Consider the following 20,814-nt stretch of genomic DNA (forward strand, 5'->3'; position numbering starts at 1 on the left):
TGTGCCAGTGTGCTCTGCAACATTTTGCATGGAACAAAGTGAAAGAGGCAGCAGTATTGTGCTGAATACCCAAACATGCCTCTTTGAAATGTCACTTTTCCAACCATCAAAGTGCTGTTTGGCGCTAAATTCATTCATTTCACATGAACCTTTGTGATTAAAAAGGCCATACAATGCCCAGGATCATTCATTGTGGCTCAGAGGAACCGGGCCTCATTTGAATGACAGCTCCTGTCAAAAGTATTCTTGAAAAATCAACCAGGGGCTGTTTGTTTTTATTTTACACAGGAAACTCATCTATTTTCTTTGCAACAGTATCAAGAATCAGCTGTCCAGAGAAATACTCTAAATAGATGCCTGATACATGTATCCATGCTGCAAACAACTCCAGCACTCCAGGAAAGACCTATGGCTGCAGAAAGTGTATATTTGCTGGAGATGAAAACTGAATTTAAAGAAATAGTGAAATGTGTTTTTTCCTGACTGAAGGGGGGAAACCGTCTATTTAAAAACATTGTTGTGTAAAGGCGTGATTACTTAAAAACGTAAAATGATGTGTTACTGTTAACAATACACCTATAAGCTGTTTTAATTTTATAAGTTTAAAGTCAGGATTTAAAAGGTGAAAATCAAAGCTAAAGCCCAGGCTGAGTTGGCAAACTATATAAAAAACCTGCTCTGCAAGTTGCTAGCCCCGAGAAAGGGTGATACCTCATAAACTCTGGAACAGGAAAGTGTCTAATTGCTAGCTTGGAGGCTTTAAATACCCAGGACAATGGGACTTCCCAAGTCGCATCATACAATCGCCTTTGCTCCAGGCTGGAATAGCAGGCTAAGACTCTCACCTTTCAAGTGGGAGGGGCAGTAAACTTCAATCGCAAGAGAGGCCGCTAATCCTGCTTCAAAGGAATTGACATTTGCTTGCAGTTGGGGAAAAGAAAAAAAATTGATTAAGTGACAATAGACTTCCTGTTGGTTTGAAAAGCCTATTTTGCTACTAAAATGTTAATACATTTAACTTTGCAGCAAGAATGAGGAAAAATATGGAAAATGCATAGTTTTAAATCTAATTTCATGCTCTTCCTTTGGAAAGTTGGTAGAACTCATTACTGCATAAGGAACAGAAGTTATAAAGCATGACTGATTGCGTGGAAAGTATTGGTGTTGCACATATACCATTTTGTACACACATCCCAGTGGTAAATGCACATCTGTGTACAAAGTTGGGACATTTTAGGCCAAATCTTTTATGGTTAAAATTGCCAAAATGTAACAGATAAGGCAAAACCAGGTCCCACAGACTTGGGGTTTGGATTGAAATGTGACCCACAAAATATGGAACCTGTGCATCTGATTTTCTCAGAGGTTATAAATGTATAAATATGTATTAATGAGAAAGTTAGATTTTGGTTCCAGTAGCTAGGGGAGGTTCCTAGTCATTGTAAAAATCATCCTATAAACATGACATCCTTTTCTGTGATCCAATCAGTGAAGAGCAAGGCAGAAACGATGCTCTTGCCCAATCCTAGCATTATGGGTGTGGATAGTAAGCCTGCCCCTGCCATATACTTTAGTGATGTCATTTGGCATGATAAATAAGGGAACCTGACAACACAGGAGACTGATTCCTGACTTTCTTCCTGATTCATACGTGGCGTCTTGTTCCTGATTTCTTCATCCTGCTTGCTCCTGATTCCAGATTTAAAGCCAAGGCCTATGCATTGCTGAAACCCTTTTCAGCTAGGCCTCAAACTCTGAAGCAATCCCAAAAACCCAAGGGAAGCATTTTGATCCAGTCTGGCTTGCTCCTGCTAGATGCATGCCTGCAAACTCGCCATCCCACTGATCTCCAGTCTCTAGTAAACCAGAAGGGCCAGTCCAGTGCAGTCCGGTGACCAGAACCGTCCACCTGATCCTGTCCCAGATTTTCTCAGCTGTCCTTGGTTAGACCCGATCTGTGTGGTGACCAGAACCCTTGACGGTCCAAAATCCTAAATTAAATTGGACTGTAAGTATTAATAGGAATCATAGAAAAATCATAGCATACCTTGCCTTGCTCCATCCTAATCTCTAAACCATCCTATCCTTACATTCATAACTTGTAACATTGTCAGAATCCTTATTGCAATCATGTTGTTACTTTTTCTTGCTAAGCACCATTTCTTTAGTCCTTCTATCTTGTGTAAATTCCAAATCATCCATCCCACTTCGAGTGATCCGACTGGTTCGCTGGAGAGGACACTGGGGATTTGGTGCTGAAGTCATGAATCAACTCTAGAGCTTACTTTGTCCCTCCTTGGTATTCTAGCCGGAATGCTCTAATCTAGAGTAAAACTATAGTGAATATTTTCTTGTCCAAACTGATTTCTTTTCTTTTTTCACTACCCGATTTTCTAAAAACACCTCTCATTCAACCTTGCATATCATTCTCAGTTTAGTAGCTAGAGACTTCATTTCAACTTTGTAGTATACCTAAGACCTATAGCTACATCGCAACCCAAAAACCATTTGGTTAATTTTAGGCAGGAATCCGCAATTTTGCAAAATTTTACATGTCTGATTTTTATTTTAAATCATTTGCAATGTTCCATTCAGATTCAAAGTGTTTACTTTTACTCAAACTATATCTCATGATTGTTAGCATCTTCCCAATGTTGCTCCCATAGAGATTTGAATTAATTAAAGGATTTTTGCACACATTCATTGTTTTACCCAGCCATTTTTGAAATGTCAATTTAAAGTGTAAGATTTCAAATCCATTTTTCTCTCTTGTTTGGGGAGGGAAGGTTAGATTCAAATTCTGTTTTCCATTCCTTATTCATGAATACCTGCTTCTTCCTTATCTCTATTTAGAATAGTTTGTTGGGTTGAGGAATATTGCAGGGGAAATCCTAAGTTAAGTGCTATCTTCCCAAATAAGCCAAAAGTGTTATTTTCTCTGGTGTTTTCCATTTGTGTTGCTAAAGGGTTCATCTAAGTGCATTGTTCACATTCTTATCTGTTATTGACACCACATTGGTGATTGCTGCTCCCTATTCAAAAGTATATGTTTGATTTGATTTGAATTTTAAATAAATAAATAAATAGTACCTTTACCAACCAGCCTGATTCCTGGTCCATTGTGACCTGGGGTATTTGAGAAGGGGTGTGATATGAGTGGTATATGAGTGGTATATCACTCAAAATATTGAACCTATATTAAGCATTTCAGCTGTGCACTGCATACTAGGCTGAGACTAGGGTGTATCGCCAGATTGAAATACTTAACAAGGTGGGGGCGATTTTAAGTTGGCTTTAGCTATAATTTCAGCTGTTTTGTTGCGTTATGTTCTCACCTTAACGTCCCTGCAACTAAAGCCTTTTCCTTGATTTGCAAGTTTTTTGTTATTCCATACATAATTGACATTAATAATATAGACAATTGGGTTAATGAAAATGATGTATCATTTGTAGAAAGTAAAATTAAAAGAAATTGTGCCACCACATTCCCCCCAAATAAACCTGTTCTTAAAAAACCTAACTTCCATATTTACTTAACTTTCTTATGTGTTTATATTTATATGTAATGTTGATGAATAGAAAGTTATTAAAGTGTTGCAGTAACTGTGTACAAAGACTACACTCAATGTATCCTAAAAGAAATATCTACAAGACTACTCTCCACATATATGTAAATATATATTTTTTCAACAGTTTTAAAGCCGCAGCTACCAAGGATGCATGCACGGCTAAATGCAGCAAAGATTTGGGGGGGTTTTACCCACGGCTTCCACAGGGGATAATGGCGGCTATAATGAATTACATAAGGGTATGTCATTTTTTTAACACACAGTGTATTGAAAGGATCAATTAAAGGTCTTTGATCCATATATAGAGTATGTGTTTTATGGTCTATTTTTATAACTGAAAAGTTGGCCCTGAAAAGGACCATTTTGGTGTATAAGGAAAAAAGATGTAGGAACAGGGAAGGGAAAAATGTTAGGATTCATACATATAACAAAAGGTATTTATATTTTGTACATTTGTTTGTGGTTTTTTCCTTCTAAAGAATAGGGCAAAAAAACAGACACTTAACAATATACCTAGCTTTGGCAATTGGCCGTATGGTCTGAAAGAGCCTTCCCCAAAGTGTCTAGGGTGCCACCTCTAGCCTCAATCAAGCTGTGATGGGTTTTGCACATCAAGATAACGTTAGAAAGATCATGTGCAGGACGGATGGACTGAGGTTGGTTGTTAGTTGGGGGGAAATAGCTAGCAATCGTGTTGGAAGTCTGTGGCACCGATGATGAATACTGCTGTGCTGATCTTGCTCCATGTGCTTTGACCTTATGTTTCACATGAGCCTTCCTACATGAATCATCCACTTCATCCCAAAGAAGGTGGAAAAGATGTTGAATTAATGTGGATGTTACCAGAGAAATTTCACATCACTCCTCCTTCTCCTTTTTGCTGTGTTGGTCCTTTATGCAGAAATATTACCAACTGTCAGAATACTTTTTTTGTGCACATTGCTTCTTCCGTAGTAGTAAAGCTGAAGCCACCCACACCACCTCATCATCACTGCTGATTGTAGTCATTTTGAAATGCAGGACCGTGGGGAAAAAATACATTACGTAAAAATACACAACACAAAAAGGACACTTAATATAAAAAATTAAATAAAAAAATAGAAAGCTAAAATTACAAAAAATTACGGACTGCAAAGTACAAGACAAAGGACAAAGGTATAGGAAGAGGAAAGGTAAAAAGGGAATGGATAAATCAAGGTATTGCTTTCAAAAGTTCCTGAAGGCTTACAAAGATATTCACCAACCAAGAGACTAAAAGCAATGATAAAAAACAGGAAAGAGGTGGTTGAGAGAGGGCTACAACTGCAGATACGTGGTTTAGCAAACCAGAATGTGTTTTCTGTAAGCGCTGCTACACCCAAGCGCAATGACGAGTTTGTGTCTAAATTATTACCCAAATGTCTAAATTAACAAGTAGACGCATCTGCACGTGGCCGTAGTTGCATCGCAGACAGGCCCAATCACTTTGAAAGCTGTCTTGACATTGCTTTGCACCTGTTTTTAACAGGTAATCGGAGAATGCAACAGTTTTGCTATTCCATTATCTTGAATGTGTTAATTATTCTAATGTTATCTAAGTACACAGTTTAAAGTACAATTAGTAACCAACATGGGATTGTTGCAAACAATCTGATTGGCACACACCGGATCCATAGCAGTCTGGTAAGGCACCGGTCATCACTATGTCCCTTGGTGTTCGTTATGCAAATGGATGCCATGGAAATAGAGAAGGGAATACATGTACTCCGTTCTCCCTTCCCATGGCGGCTATTTTGTTTGTTTTTATTCTTCTATATTTTTGATGACCACCATCGAAAGGGAGAAGAGACTATATGTAGTGCCTTCTCCCGTTCCATGGTGGCCATCTTCTTTGTTTAGTTTTTATTAACTGTTTTAAATGGCCGCCATTGAAAGGATGAACAGACTTCATATCCCCTTCATTGGTGGAGATCTTTTTTCTTTTTTTTCTTTTTTCAGTTGCGAAATGCCCGAGTGTCTTGCAACCAAATAAAGACCCAATTAGTACCCCAGGATGAAGTGAATGAAGACTTCCGGCAGATCCTGGGAAGACCTGTCGCTCATTCACGTGGTACTGCTGGAGGTAGGAGCAGAACATATGTAGGCACTTCACCATAAGCCTTCTCTCTGAACCTCTGTAGCATTTCTGATGACTCTTCGAATGGAGTGCTCATGTGATGCAGGTGTTTCAAGACTCTAGGCCTCATTACAGGGTTGCCGGTAAAAGCCGCAAGTAGGTGGCGGGTTACCGGCAACCCTGTAACACTGTTTCCACGGCCTGACTTCCTGGTGCCACCAGGATATTATGGCAGGTGGTGTAAACAGTAAATCCCTATTTAAGCATCATTAAGCATCATTAAACAGCTTGGTCCAGGAAAACAACAGCTGGCAGGAGCATTCCAGGGAGGAGGAGGCGTAAACGCTATCATCTTACATTGAAGATAAAGACCCAAGAGCTCTCAAGAAAAGAAAGACTGAGTAAAATCAGAAGGAGAAGGGAGACCACTTTGACCCAGACAATAGCATTCATCCCTGGTCATAAAAATGGGAGCCGCCAATGAAAATTATGGTGTACTTGATCAGGAGGTTCAGAACGCCACTGGCCAAAAAAGCCAGTAACTACGCGCTGAGTGTATCAGACCACATCAGCCAGAAGGAATTGCTGAAACACCTGAAAAAGATAAAAGAAGGCTCACCTGCATGGGCAAGTGTACTAAACACATCAAGAAATTGCTTGATGCATCTAGGAAAACATGCCAAGATAAATTACTTGATTTGTTGGGAACAATTACAAAGATACTCCACCTGGCTGATAAAGTGAAAGAGAAAAGGTGAGCATAGTCCCTATGGTTCTGATGAGATGGCCCCCGAAAGCCATATGCCTACTGCGTAATGGAAACAGTAAAATAACAATGGAAAGGAAAATGTTCCATCATAGCATAAATTGATCACAAACTGAGTGAGCTAGCAACATCTGAGGCAGCAGCAGCCAAGGGCAAATTATTTAGCAAATTGTTCATCAAAGAAAATCCTAAAATAGAATGTACATTTTTATTCATTCTTTCAGACTTTTGTCCATCCCCTATTTAAGAACCCCAGTTTGGTGAAATACGCATGTGTTACTTGTTCTGTTTTGTTTGCTTTTTATATAAATCACCAGCTTAAACATATTTGACTACATATCCTGCTAACATATTTCAACATGTGAATAAAATAAAAACCAAGAATATGTCTAGGTTGCAGTGGACATTGTCACTTTCTTGGAGAATTTGTGAATCACTTGCTCAAACCTTATAGGAAACCTGCTCAGCACAGAGAGGAAAAAGCAGTGAAATAAAGTTATGAAGATATGCATGGGTAGGATAATTATTCACCTTAACTACATTGAAGAACCAGTGTGACCAGAAAACTGTCACTGACAGCTGGCAGTATTTCTGTGTCAAGTAGCATTGCAGTGTGAATTGACATTAAACAAGTTTCCTATTGTAAGCTATTGCAGATGGGAGCTTCCAAAAATCCATCCCAAACTTTTGCAACATGTACATTTATTAAGCACCTCATCCAGTTCCATTACGACAATATAGAGGAAGCCTATGAGAAGTATAATTTCCATCGAAAGGTACAAACCCAAAGCCTATAACATGCACACAGGTATCTGCTGTAGACAATCATGTCTGTGTCACTCTCTTCCACTTCTATTGCTTCCTCTGTTCCAGCCACCTTCACCCAACCTCCTCCCATCCTACCTATACCCAATCTGCACAACTGTAAAGTAATGTGTTTGAAATATGAAAACTGCATCATTGTGTAAGATTGCACCCTACATGGTTACAGAAGAGCTATTTTAGAACACCAAAGCAATTGTTGCCACTAAATATATAAACACATATTTTTTGTGACAATGTTTATAATCCCCTTATTTTACAAAAATAAAAACAGAAAAAACTCATGAAAGGATAGGCACAACAAACCCATATTGTGCATATAATTATTGGGGCAATTTGCACCAGAAAAAACATTCTATTTGTTTTTGACATATTAGGAGTTTGCACAACTAATATGATTCCTATATTCTTTATGAGTGCATCTTTAAAAATAGAAAAAGTCAAACATATTTTTCATGAAATTAAACACTAGGTTTCACAAAGCAACAAATGAAAACAATATATTTTCTTTTATAGATAGCCACATAGTAACACACTCCAGCCTAAACAATCTTTTTAAAGCAGACACATTTTCAAATCACCCCAAAAAACTCTTTAATAAACACAATAAGAAATGATTAAAGCAGTGTAAGTAAAATCACATTTCTACTGCTCTGTGATCCTTCTTTTATTTTGAGTGCAGGAAGTATACTTAGTGATTATATATCGTGCACCTCACTAAAATACATTTTCTTTCCTAATAAACAGCTTCCAAAAATTGTTCCCACCCATTTTATGAATATACAGCAGCACCACTTCATTGTTAAAAAATAAAGTAAAATACAAAAAAAATCATAAAGCCCCATTATCAACCTATTATCAAATAAAACTTTACAACACAACAATGACAAACAACTGATAAATGCCAATAATAGTTTGTCACAGGTAACACAAACCTCACCATGAGCACAGTTTGAGTTCTGCAGTCAAAATGAGAAACAGTAGACAAAATGGTGGGTTTCATACTTTCAAAAATCAAAAGTAGAAAAAGAGGACTATATTGCAAGAAAACTAATAAAATGGCCGACACATATTCACTGCAACCTATCACAAAGAAGTACATATTTACAACAATAATACCAGCCAATTACAAACACAGAAACACATAGAAAACCCTTCCCAGCCTTTCCAGTAGCCACAGCTATTCAACTCGGCTACAAATCATGTCCTGTAGCCGTGGCTAAATGTACATTTTCTCCAAACTGAAATTCAAACTAAGCCAACCTTCAAAACTTCAAAAAAGACAAGGGAGCACCTAAGCACTTACAATAGCAACCACAGATAATATTCTGACCTGTATCATCCACATATAAATATAATTATTGTGCCAGAAATATATTGGTCAATAGACGGGGCTATAACAATAGCTGTGTCTACCACAACAGCCAATGAAAAGGTGAAAAAAGCATTGACGTGCTTGCTCTTTATAGCCACTGGTTCAGCTGTTATTACACACTGTTAAGACATGACCACAAACACTTGACATGCCATTTGCTGGCGTGTAGCCGTGGCTGTACAAGGTGCCACTTTTAGCCTCAGGTAGCAACACAGTGCACCAGCTGGGTCCAGGGTATCCACAGGTGAACATGCCAGCCGTTGCTGTGACGAAGCGCGATCCTCAGAACACCAATCACTCTTTTTTGTATAGCAGCAATTATAAGATTCTTTTATATCAAAACCCTCTCGTAACCACAGCTATCACACATCCATACTCAACGTACCATTTGCTGGTATATAGCCATGGCTGCAGAGGGTATGTCTTTTACCCGCAGGTAGCAATGTCAAGCAATGGGTGGGTGCTGTAGCCGTGGTATTAGATTTTTAAAAATAAATCTTAGTATGAAATAGGAATGACGAAAGAGTCAGCGGTGATAAAATGGCAGTTCAACATTTTCACTGCAGTATTTGACTGCTCATGGAGTTATGTAAAGTGGATGATGAAAAGAAAAGCACATTATTCAATGTAGTTAGGATACAGAACATGGGGTTAACTTGGCTGCATGCAAACAAGTTCATATTCATTACTATCCTTCTATATGTAAAAACAAGCAAATACAATTAGTTCAAGAACACACTACATGGAAAACAATTCAATAAATGTTTTGACCCTCAAATATAGTGCAATAAATAAACAATATAAGATACACCACTAGTGCACTGTACACTGGTGTTCTCTTTACACATACTAATCATTGGGTCATTGGAAAGAAATTCCAACTTGGTTTAAAAGAAATGCATACTTCGAGATGGTCTGCCCCATACTGGGCTGCAGCCTTTTTTAACTTACATGTAGTCTTCCCTCTTCACTGGAGCTGTGAGCGGGGGTTGTGCAGAATCAACCTCCACACATTGTGCTGCCACCAACAGCCAAAGTCTTGACAGACATTCAGAAGTGGAGCAATCCATTTGAAGAGTCATCAGAAATGGTAGAGAGGTTAAAAAGGGAGGCTTTTCATGAAGTATCTACAGATGTGCTGCTCCCATTTTCAGCATCGCCACTTCGATGAGAGAGATTTTTTGCACCAATGTTTATATAAAATTAGACCAAGAGAGAATAGAGTAGAATAGGTAAACGGGAAGAAGAAGGGATAGAACACAGTCACACTGGAAGAAACACTATTTTCCCAATGTTTTAGTTATGAGAATAGTGTGGTCCATATGCCACAAATGGCTTCTCCCAGGAGATGCCACACTAGCTCATTCTAAAATGACTATCCAAACATAATGTACATTGCCACCACTAATTCACTAACACAATAGGGGTACAATATAAATATAAACACTGTTATATTAATCAATAAACATACATATATGAACTGAATGAGAACAAACACAGGACATTATGCTAAAGAATTACAATAGAGTAAATGGGGTAGGTTAAGTAAACTTGGATAACAAGAAAGAATGGGAAAGGTTAAGTAGACTTGGAGAACATGGGAAACAAAACAGTCACTCATATAGAAACAGTACCCATGACCAATCAGGACACCTGAGATTCCATAGAAGAGATATCAACCACACCCAGAAAAAAAAACGTTATATTCATCATTGCAAACAGTCCTTTTTAGTGAACAATGTTCTGAATGGTTCTTGTTATTTGAAGGTGTATTGTACATACTTATATGGTTTAATTCTATCGTGGATGATTCTTGGGGGGATGCCGTAGGACATGCCCCCAAGAATCTTGTCACTGGCCACATACATTATAGCAATATGTGCATAGTTGCTATAGGTACTATAGGGGGAGTATACCGTATTTGTAATATGGTGGAATGATATAATTGAAGTGTATATGGCATTTATGATCATAGTAAAATTGAGGATAGTGCCCCTCGATCTCTCATCTGCCCTTGACACGGTCAATCATTCTATCCTCATTAAACAGCTACATGATACCTTCGTCATCACAGACAGGGCCCTGGAATGGCTGACCAGTTTCCTCACTAACCGCCCTTCCCAGCTGCAACTGGCTGTTTCCCCTCAACCTCGTCACTCTACACGTGCAGCATTCCCCAGGGTTCTATCCTATTGCTGTGGGTATGCAATATCCCTGCTCTTATCAGACTTGAGACAGATTTCCTTAAGTTCCATACATTTCTCAAAACTCTGCTTTTCCTTTCCTCTTTCCCTCTGTCCCTTCCCTGCTAACTCATATCACTGCCACTGAGACTGGTGTCCTGGGCCCTCATGGACCTCACAGGTTCCACGCACTATACCTAGCTGACATTCAATGCCAGTCCCCCCCCCCCCTCTTCTGCACTGTCCTTGCAGGCCTAGCACTTGGCGGCTGTGTACCCCACCCTTGGGACTCCTCTGCCCTAGCACTTAGGCAGTGGCACTTCCCGGGCTCCCATCAGCACTTGCCCATCCCTTCTCCCTGTTCCATTCATGCACTTCTCTCACTGCACAATGCATATGTACATTTATAGCGGCGCTGTGTACAATTTGTTTGTATAAGTAAGGGAAATGCAGATACAAAAGAGTTCTAGAACATTGTTAAGTGGCAGTTGGTGTCTGGAAGTTCAATATGTTGATAGAGTTACATGCAGAGCTTTTTGAAGTGATTGGTGGATGGATGTGTGACTGTTTGAAAGCAGGCAATGAGGGAGTGTTACAAACATAAAAATAAAAGAGTAGAAGGGCTGTCCTGTGCGATGGTGTGCACGGGCCATCCAGGTCTTTTAATGATGTCTGGCCTGGAAAGGGGTCTGCGGATAGTCATGAAGGTCCATGGATTATGGTCCTTATTGTATGCTAGAGAAAAGTATTTGTAACTGAAAATTGTTTCTGCCCCAGATCAAATACAAAGAGATTGCCTGGTCTCATTGCCCAGGAATGAGTAAATGTACAATGACAGGTTCATGAGCCTCTCTTGAAAGGGGCCCCTAGGGGTCCCTCACGTCTATGGGAACAAGGCAGGTCACCACACACGATAGATACGCCAGACACGAGGTTGTATTCCCAAAGCTAGGGTTTATTGCAAAGAAAATAGTCTCAGTTGGCCAACCCGGTCTCATGCCCCGCGACCTGTATCTCTAGACCTCGAGGGATGCAAGGGAGCGAATTACGTACATCAGTTACATATATACAAAATGCATATCATACAATCAGCTGTGACATGTTTAACACCCCCCTTTATTGGGTTTCTTTGAACTCGGTTTGATGATGGACACTTTCGACGAATATGACACCTTCAAATGTCGATTCTAGTAACAATATGCAACTTTGCAAGTGCGGAGACATCTTTTCTTTGTTGAACAGAACACAATGCTTCTGTTCTTGGAAGCAAGCTACATACGGGGGAAGAGTCACATTCCAGACCTTGCTATCTATGAGGTGCTATTCGTGTCCTGGGAGCCGACACGCTCTACAGGGCTCGGAAAAGGGGGGCCGTAAGAAGAGCATAATTCAAGCCTTTAGCTGCTTTATTCTAACATATTCTACCATATAGCGAGACTGGCTGGCAGCTGTGAAATGATTAAATGCCCTGCGGCTCTGCTTCAAGGCTACATTCGGGAGGGAGCCGGGCATTCCTCCCCGGAGCTGCCTACGTTGTGTTTCAAGGAACTCTTATTAGCCTTGCGGCCCTGCGGCCTTGTCCTTTCACGTTCAGACAACAATGTTAACAGTCGAGCAGTGTAAGCAGAAAATGTGCTGCGAAGCAATGCGAACAGAAAGCAATGAGCAATTGAAAGAAAACAAAATGGCGATCCTTGTTACATCAAAATGGCCATTCATTGGTAAACTCGGAAACCTGTATTTCTATCGTTTCGTACATGAGACGGTTGGCCTTCGGCCACCAAAATATGTTTGCCGTCAATCATGAGAGGTATCCATTTTTCTAGACTGACAAACCCTCCTTTGGTCGTATGCCAAACGTCTCATTAATTTATTGTATCCTCCTCTGATGACGATAAGTCTGAAGCACTTATGTCTGAGTTTTGCATGCTATTATAAGCATCATCATCTTCATTACTATCTATAGCCATTAATTCTTTCACTGTTTTCATTTCATTTGTGTCTCTGTCATCCCGACCATAAGTTTGTTTTCTTTTTGTCATCATATGCATACATCCCTTAGTACATCCCTCAGTTACCTCAGTGCAAACTAACGGTAGGCAGTGTATGCAACAACAGCACGTTATGAATATTCCAAACACCACTACTAATATCGAGATCAACTTCCATCCACAAGAACGCAGTATCCCCCAAAACCAGGACTCTATTCCCCAGCCCCCTTCTCCAGTAGGGAGTTCGGAGCTTAGGACGTGCATTTTCTTTATTGCTTCAAAAATCGTAGGGGAATAGTCATCTACGAATACACAGCACGCTGATCCCACAATCTTGCAAATTCCCCCACGATCAACCAGGATTACATCGAGAGCCATTCTATTTTGCAGTGTCATTAACCTAATTCCTTTTTCTTCCAACGTCATGTTAAATAGTATATCTGTCGTTGTGTTTATGGTATCTTTTAGTATTCTGGACAGCTGCCTTATGTTGTAGGAGTTCACTATCTGGGACAAGAATGGAACAAATGATTTTGCTATGTCCGTCGCTATCAAAACACCTTTGCTACTCTTTTTGGTTCTAGATCTGGATAGTCTGGCCATGTCTGCTGTTTCTAAGAGGAACACTCCCGGGAACAGTAGACCTAGGTAACATGTACCTCCCCAGTTTCTGGGCAACCAAGGATATGCTTTCTCTCCACATATAAAATAGACTGGATCTCCCACATATACCGGTTCTATTTCCCATTTTAATACCGCTGTATTCATGCATCCAGTAAATGTTCCTACTAAATAGGAGCCTTTCTTTTTTAGACAAAAAGGGACAGTTCTCGGGTTGTAGTTTACCGTGTAAAAAGGGGGAATTGCATCTTTATTCCCGTTGGTTCTTACACGAAACGTCATCACAGATGTTTTAACTGGTGGGGACAATCTATCTTGTCTATTTTGTCATGTTATTTTTCGCGTACTTTTCTTCGTAGGTTCTGGGATCATCACTTGTGCTTTGTGGAATATGGAACAACCCACAGGCCTCATAATTATTTCATCACACTCATTCATGTTTGTTCTGTCTAATTGACCCGTAATACTCTTGTTCCACTTCCCATAAAACATTGCACTTAAAGAAGCACTGCATGCAGAACTCAATGGCAATGGTTGTACATACCACCCTATTCCTTTCCCCGCATGCTCCGGTAAATGGGCGCATACCCAACAATTATTTTTCTTTAGAATTGCATGCATCATATTCATGATGAGTAATAGCGTATTGTTCCCATACCCTTCTCTGTGTCTCTCTTCCATTGGGGACAAGGTATAAGTAATCACCTGAACCCGGCTTTCAGTAGTGGATATATTAATTATTGGTAAAAACATTCCCAATGGGTGTATAGATTCCACATACCATAACACCAACCCTGTCGTTATTGGTGCTACCACACTCATGAAGCACATTATTATCGTCAAAGCCAGCATACCATTTTTTTTACTATGCGTTTTCCCTAAGTTTACAGTCTTTATAATTAACTCATTCTCAGCTGTGGTGCAGGAGGAGGCTGAAACCGGTCCCGACATTTTTCCCACCGTCCTTCTTCTTCCTGACAACGTTCGTCGTGGATATCTCTCTTCGTCGCACTTGTCCGGATGTCAATAAGTTCAAAGGAATTGTCAACAGTTTAGTCTGCCAGCCCTTTGCAGTCTGGTTTGCTTATTCGTTCTAGGCAAGATCACTTATTCTCTCTTATACTGCTCAGAGGACTTCTGAACAGTTCTCTATTGCCTTAGTACCATGTGCGCCCAGCTTGTCCGCTTGGTTCAGGACACATGTACTTTTTATGATCGCATCGAGGAGCCACAAGTCTTGAATTGTCCGATTTGCACAATTCTCATGCTTCTCTCCTCTACACCTCTAGTTCCTTCTCCGTCCATGAGCGGAACCAGAGGTTAGCATAAACACCAAAGAACTGTAGATCACTCTCTCTTTCAAAGCCACAAATCATATTGCCTCACTCCTGGTATTGTGTGATCCGTGAACAGTGCCGATGTACTTCCAAATCCAGGCTCAGCGTCAGCCTGCTGCACAATGACAGATGCTGGTGTGCGCCGTGACAGTGATGCGGATTCGGTCTTTCGCTCTGGCGCAATGGCAAGTGCTGGTGGGCGCCAAAGGGGTACACGTTTTGTATCTGACGTTATTTGCAATGCAGATTTCGTGTCAGCCAGCAGTGATGTAGGTTCTGCTGGGCAACGTTGGGGCACTCTTTGCCCTTCCCCCTTTTTGGCAATCTTTTCAGGCTTTGTTTCGAGTTTCACTTTCCGCTCGGACAGATTTAGCGGCAGTGGACTGGCAGCAGTTTCTCTCATTTCTGGGACCGCTGTCTCTTTCTGGTCGTCCGGATTGGGCAAATCTTTCAGTGAAGATGGGATCTTTTTGGCATGGATGGCATGGATCCACGACTTCCTCCCATCCACCCGTATTGCCGTCTGCGTTGCCAGAAGCACTTGATAGGGGCCGCGCCACCTGGGTGCTAACAGCAAATTTCTCTCAAAGTTCTTTAGCAGCACCCAGTCACCTGGCTCCAGCGCGTGCCCTGGACCAGTATATCTTACGGGTAGAGCCTCCTGCACCTGCTGATGAATCAAATGCAATTTCTGCATTTAAAGGCCACAATAAGTGCTAAGTACAGGATGTTCCACTTCACTCCGTCGCTTTGGCTGAGGTACGCACCAAACATTCGCCGGCCTCCCCATCAAAACCTCATACGGGGAGAGCCCAGTTCTAGCCTGTACAGACGTACGCATGCACAATAGTGCTATCGGTAATGCATCCACCCAACTCAACTTGCTCCCTACACATATCTTGCTAATTTTTGACTTGAGGATTCCGTTGTGCCTCTCAACAAGACCGGCCCAACTCGGATGCCTCGAACTATGAAATCTCTTATCAAACTGAAGACCTGCACATATCTGTAACACCCCTGCGCCCACAAAATGTTGACCATTATATGACCATTAGACACGGGGCAAACCAAAACGGGAAAAGTATTCTTTAGGCATTACTTTTGCCGTACTCATTGCTGTGCAGTCTTTTAAGGGATATGCCTCAACCCACTTGCTGAATGCACAGATCACCACTAAGACATATTTCAAGTTTTGGCACCTCTCCATCTCTATGAAATCAAAATGGATTACCTCAAAAGGCATAGAGGGCGGGCCAAAACTGCCTTTTGGAGTCACTGTTCCCTTTCCTACATTGTGTTGTAAACATGTGATACAGTTCTGCACCAACCTCTGCATTCTTCTTTATGTTTACATTCTGCCATACTGTAGATAGGTACTGTATTATTTTTTTCGCACAGATGTGAGTAGGCCATTGTGACCATTGCAGTCACATAAGAATTTGGCAACATCCAGTTTTTAGCTTCCTTGTCCACCCAAGAGCCCTCTAAATCTAACTCAGCAAAGCCCTCTGCCCACCCTTGTATCTCATCAGCCGTGGCTTCGGCCTGCATCTCTTTCACAGTGGCAATTCCATCTTCTATCATACAGGGTACTTCCTCAGTCTGAACTGTCATCATATTATTATTCAAATCAGTGGCAGTTTGTTTCGCAATTACGTCTGCAAATGCGTTTCCCTCTCCCACTTTGCATATTACCTTTTTATGTGCCTCGCATTTCACTATTGCTAGGCGCTTTGGAAACGTGAGTGCAGACAGCAATCGTACAATCAAAGGGCCATGTTGAATTCTGGCACCATGTGATGTCAAGAAACCTCTCTCAGCCCAGAGTCAACCAAAGTGATGAACCACCCCAAAAGCATACTGACTATCAGTATAGATATTCAGGTTCAAATTTTCAGAAATCTCACAGGCTCTGTCAATTCTATTATTTTTGCGGCTTGTGCCGAGTTGTAGGGAATTCTTTTGCTTTCTACAACGCTCTCTAGGGTAGTGATAGCGTAAGCGGCAGTTGTCGTGCCATCAGGTAGTTTGAAACAATAGCCGTCACAACATAACTCTCCATCTGGCTCCTTTTGTGGGATGTCACTTAAATCAACTCTCCCCTTCGTTTCTTCCTCAGTGACCATTAAGCAATCATGGGGCGGTGATTCGTTGTCACCAATTTCTTTCATGGGCAGTGGCATTAATTCTGCAGGATTCAAAGCGCTACACCTCATAATTTGGATATGGGGCGTGAATAAGACAATTTTGTATCTTGTCAGTCTAGCAGAGGTGAGGTGTTGCGTCTGTGTCCTATTTAATAGGACATCTATGGCATGTGGCACCATCAGAATTAAAGTATGCCCCAATACCATCCCTTCCGTTTGTTTCACCGATGCAGCAGCCGCCGCGACAGATCACAAACATCGTGGTAGTGCGTGCGCTACAGGGTCCAGCGCAGAAGAAAAATAGCCGCACGGCCTATTTCTTCCACCTTGTTCCTGTGTCAAAACAGCTAATGAACATCCTTCATTCTCGCATACAAATAATCTAAAAACTTCCTAATTTGGCGTGCCCAAAACTGGAGCAGGACATGATGCAGTTTTCAATTGATCAAACGCTCTCTGACATTCTTCATTCCATTGCAAAGGCATCACCGCATCCTTCTTAGTTAATAGCACCATTGGCTTCACAATTAACGCAAAATTACCGTTCCACTGCCGGCAATAAGAAGCCATGCCTATTATGGCTCTGACTCCTTTCTGTGTCTTTTGCATAGGCATACAAGAAATACTTTCTATGCGTTCTGGCGTTAGCCTTCTCCCCTCTTTCAAAAGTAGGTAGCCCAAAGAAGCTACCTCCTTTCGATTATATTCAAACTTCTTCAAACTGGCTTTATGGCCATGTCCCGCTAGGTGTGACAGTAGTAATGCGGTGCTCTTTTTACAAATCTCTTCTGTATCAGCAGCCATCAACAGATCATCTATGTATTGCAATAGTACACACACCACTGGTAATTCTAGCATGTCTAGCTGCTCTTTTAACGCTCTACTGTAAATACTCGGACTTTCCGCATATACTTGTGGAATGCGCGTGAATGTAAATGATCGTCCCCCTAATGTGAATGCGAACAAATATCTACTGTCCGTGTCCACCGGACTGCTAAAGAAAGCATTTTTTAGATCAATTACGCTAAAGTATTCTGCTGAGGCAGGTATCATTGTCAATATTGTAGTGACGTCTGGGACCAAAGGAAATTGTGGATCTACTACTTTGTTTAGCACGCGCAAATCAATTATGAAACGATATGGTACTTTATTGCCTCCTTTCTTAAACACTGGAAGAATCGGGCAGTTACATGTACTGCCTGTAATTTCTTCAATTACCCCTAATTTCACCAAATCTGAAACAATACTTTTCAATCCTTTCTCTCCGTTAGCCGAAATTTTATACTGGGGAATTCTTGGCAGTGTAACTCCTTCTTTCAAAATGATCCTCACTGGCTCTATCTTCAAGCATCCTACATCGTTGTCATGCATCGCCCATATACAGGTTGGCACTTCTCTTAACTCTCCTGGCAAGGTTTCTGACATGAATTCTGACACAGGGGCATCTTGGGGCCAAATCGTTAGAAACACCCCGTCTGACGTACAATGTATAATCACACCTAGCTTTTTCAATAAGTTCAATCCCAACAAGTTCTCCCCACAATTGTCTGTTAAAAGGAAAGGACAATGTTCAGTGAATGGTCCTATACTAACTGGGACTGGTTGGGACACTGGGTTTATGTCTGGTGTACCTGCGAACCCTACGGAAACATTCTTTTGCCCTGACAGTGGTATATCCGGATGGTCTATTGAACACTTTTGCGCTCCTTTATATATAAGGAAGTGGTGCTCCTTATTACCGACTCCCATTTCTACGTAGGGCCCCCTCTGATTCACGGGAATCGACACTGGTTCTGACCCCTGCCCTGGGCTGTCCTATTGGGGAAATAACACTTTGTCCGATGTGTAGTTACTACTATTACTGTAATACGTATTTGGCTGCGTATTGAAAATGTTCCCACTCTTTCCTCTATTTCCCCCACTCTGATTCCCATACTGTTGGTTTTGCTGACCCTGACTCTGGTTAGGAGCACTTTGGTTTTGGCCTTGGTTTTGATTACCTTCATTATTGTGGTGCTGCTGCATACTATTCCTATTTGGTCTAATCGTTCCTTGGTGCCCTCTGTGCTGACTTCTCTGACCGGATCCATTTCTATTCTGTAAATGTGGACATTGCGCTCGCCAGTGTCCAGTATGCACACTGATTTGGTCCCAATGGCCCCCCATGCATATTCAAATTACTCCTCCCTTGTGCGTTCCCTCTTCCTCTATTATGTCCTGCTACTTGCTGCAGTAACACCCTTGTTTTCAAAATGCATTCTTTCAAGTCTTCCCCCTCCTGTTTTAATAACAATAATTCGTCCACCATCGTCTTTCGGCCCGGCGATGGTAACTGTTGCCGTCGATTGTGTGGCCCTAGCACTTCCTTCCTATCTCTCCCAATATCCTTACCCCTGTACCCAGGTGCAGTAAACATTTCAGCATATTCATTATCCAATTCATTATTAAGCTCAAAAAGTCCATACACATGTTCCCTCACTTATTCATCTTTTTGTCCACAGCGTGCTAATGCATTTAAGTCTAAGAATCGCTGTGGTGGTAATTTCCCAATTAACTGTTTCCATCTCTCCACCAAATATTCACCCATGCATTCCAACACTACCTGTCTTTCGTTGCTTCTTCGGAAGTCATACATCGAAGCCAATGCTGCCGTCCCATCATTCCCGTCTATATACATTTCTGCCTGTTGCTGCAATTCCACTTTCCTTTCTTTGCTGATCGTACTGCGAGTTACCCTCGTGCATCCACTTTGTTCAGTCACGCCTCTCGCCCCCGCGGTTTCCACTTCAACCCATGGAGGGACGGACGGTGCCGAGTCTGTATCTAAGGCGGGAGGTGCGGATGGGACAATGGGACCGGGGAGTGTCTGCTGTGAGCCTGGTTGGCTAATAGGAATTGTTAAGTGCGCGGTCTGTGGCTGTGGGAGGGCTTGAGCTGCGGGAGGGGCTTGAGCTACGGGAGGGGTTTGAGCAATAGTTACTGACATGTTTGGCCTCGTTTCTGATCTCGGGCCTTGTTTTGTATGGATCAATATGTTTTCCATTACTTCATCTGCTATGTTCAATTCTCGTTGTGGGTATATTTTTTCTATAATTAACTGGTCACGTCTACCTGACCTTCTTAGACTCTCAGTCCACTCCTCCTCCTCCTTTTCTTCCGCTACTTCACCTTTTGATTTATGCCTGCGCGCATGCTTCTCTCTACTTCTAAGTCGGAGCATTGCTTCCCTTCTCCAGTCCTTAGCAATATCAAATGCTGCGGGACGCGCTTTCTTTCTTATCAACACTCTTTCCAAATTATCTATTCTCGCTATCTTAAAATGCTATTTATCGGCCACTGATGGTCTTGTTGCTTTCTGGTTTGCCTATGCCAAGTCTCACAAAATATTATCGTTCCCACACCATACTTCACATACATCTCATACGCCGGCGTTCCCCCAGGTGGTGCAATTTGGCCATCTTCCAAAGATTGTCTACCACAGCGGAAAAACCCAGCTAGGGTGGACAATACCCCAGGCATGTTTCAACCTTCCCCCTGGTTAATCAACCTTACCTAGGGCGTTTGATTTTGCAAAGTCAACTCTCAACCAATATCAGGATTACTTTGAATCGGGGAATGACTCACCGGATAAATCAATTTGTCCTCCAGGACACAATTCGTCTGTATACTGACGCAACCAATGACATCGTGTCTGCGTTTCTTGGCTTCTGCCTCATTTCGGGACCCTCGCCTCCTTGTTCTCTAGCCAGATACGTCGATCAGGGATCAGGTGTGTGCAGATCTGCAAAGGAATCTCTCATCACTTCTACAGGGCGCCCCGAACACCTCTTGATCCCGGCTCGATCCTCCCGTCCTCGTCGTTCTCTGCCTTTACTCAATTACAAGGTACACGATGGAGCAAGTGGGGG

This window comes from Ambystoma mexicanum, chromosome 7q (genome assembly GCF_040938575.1).
Source record: "Ambystoma mexicanum isolate Mex_15411 chromosome 7q, UKY_AmexF1_1, whole genome shotgun sequence".
Taxonomy (NCBI): domain Eukaryota; kingdom Metazoa; phylum Chordata; class Amphibia; order Caudata; family Ambystomatidae; genus Ambystoma; species Ambystoma mexicanum.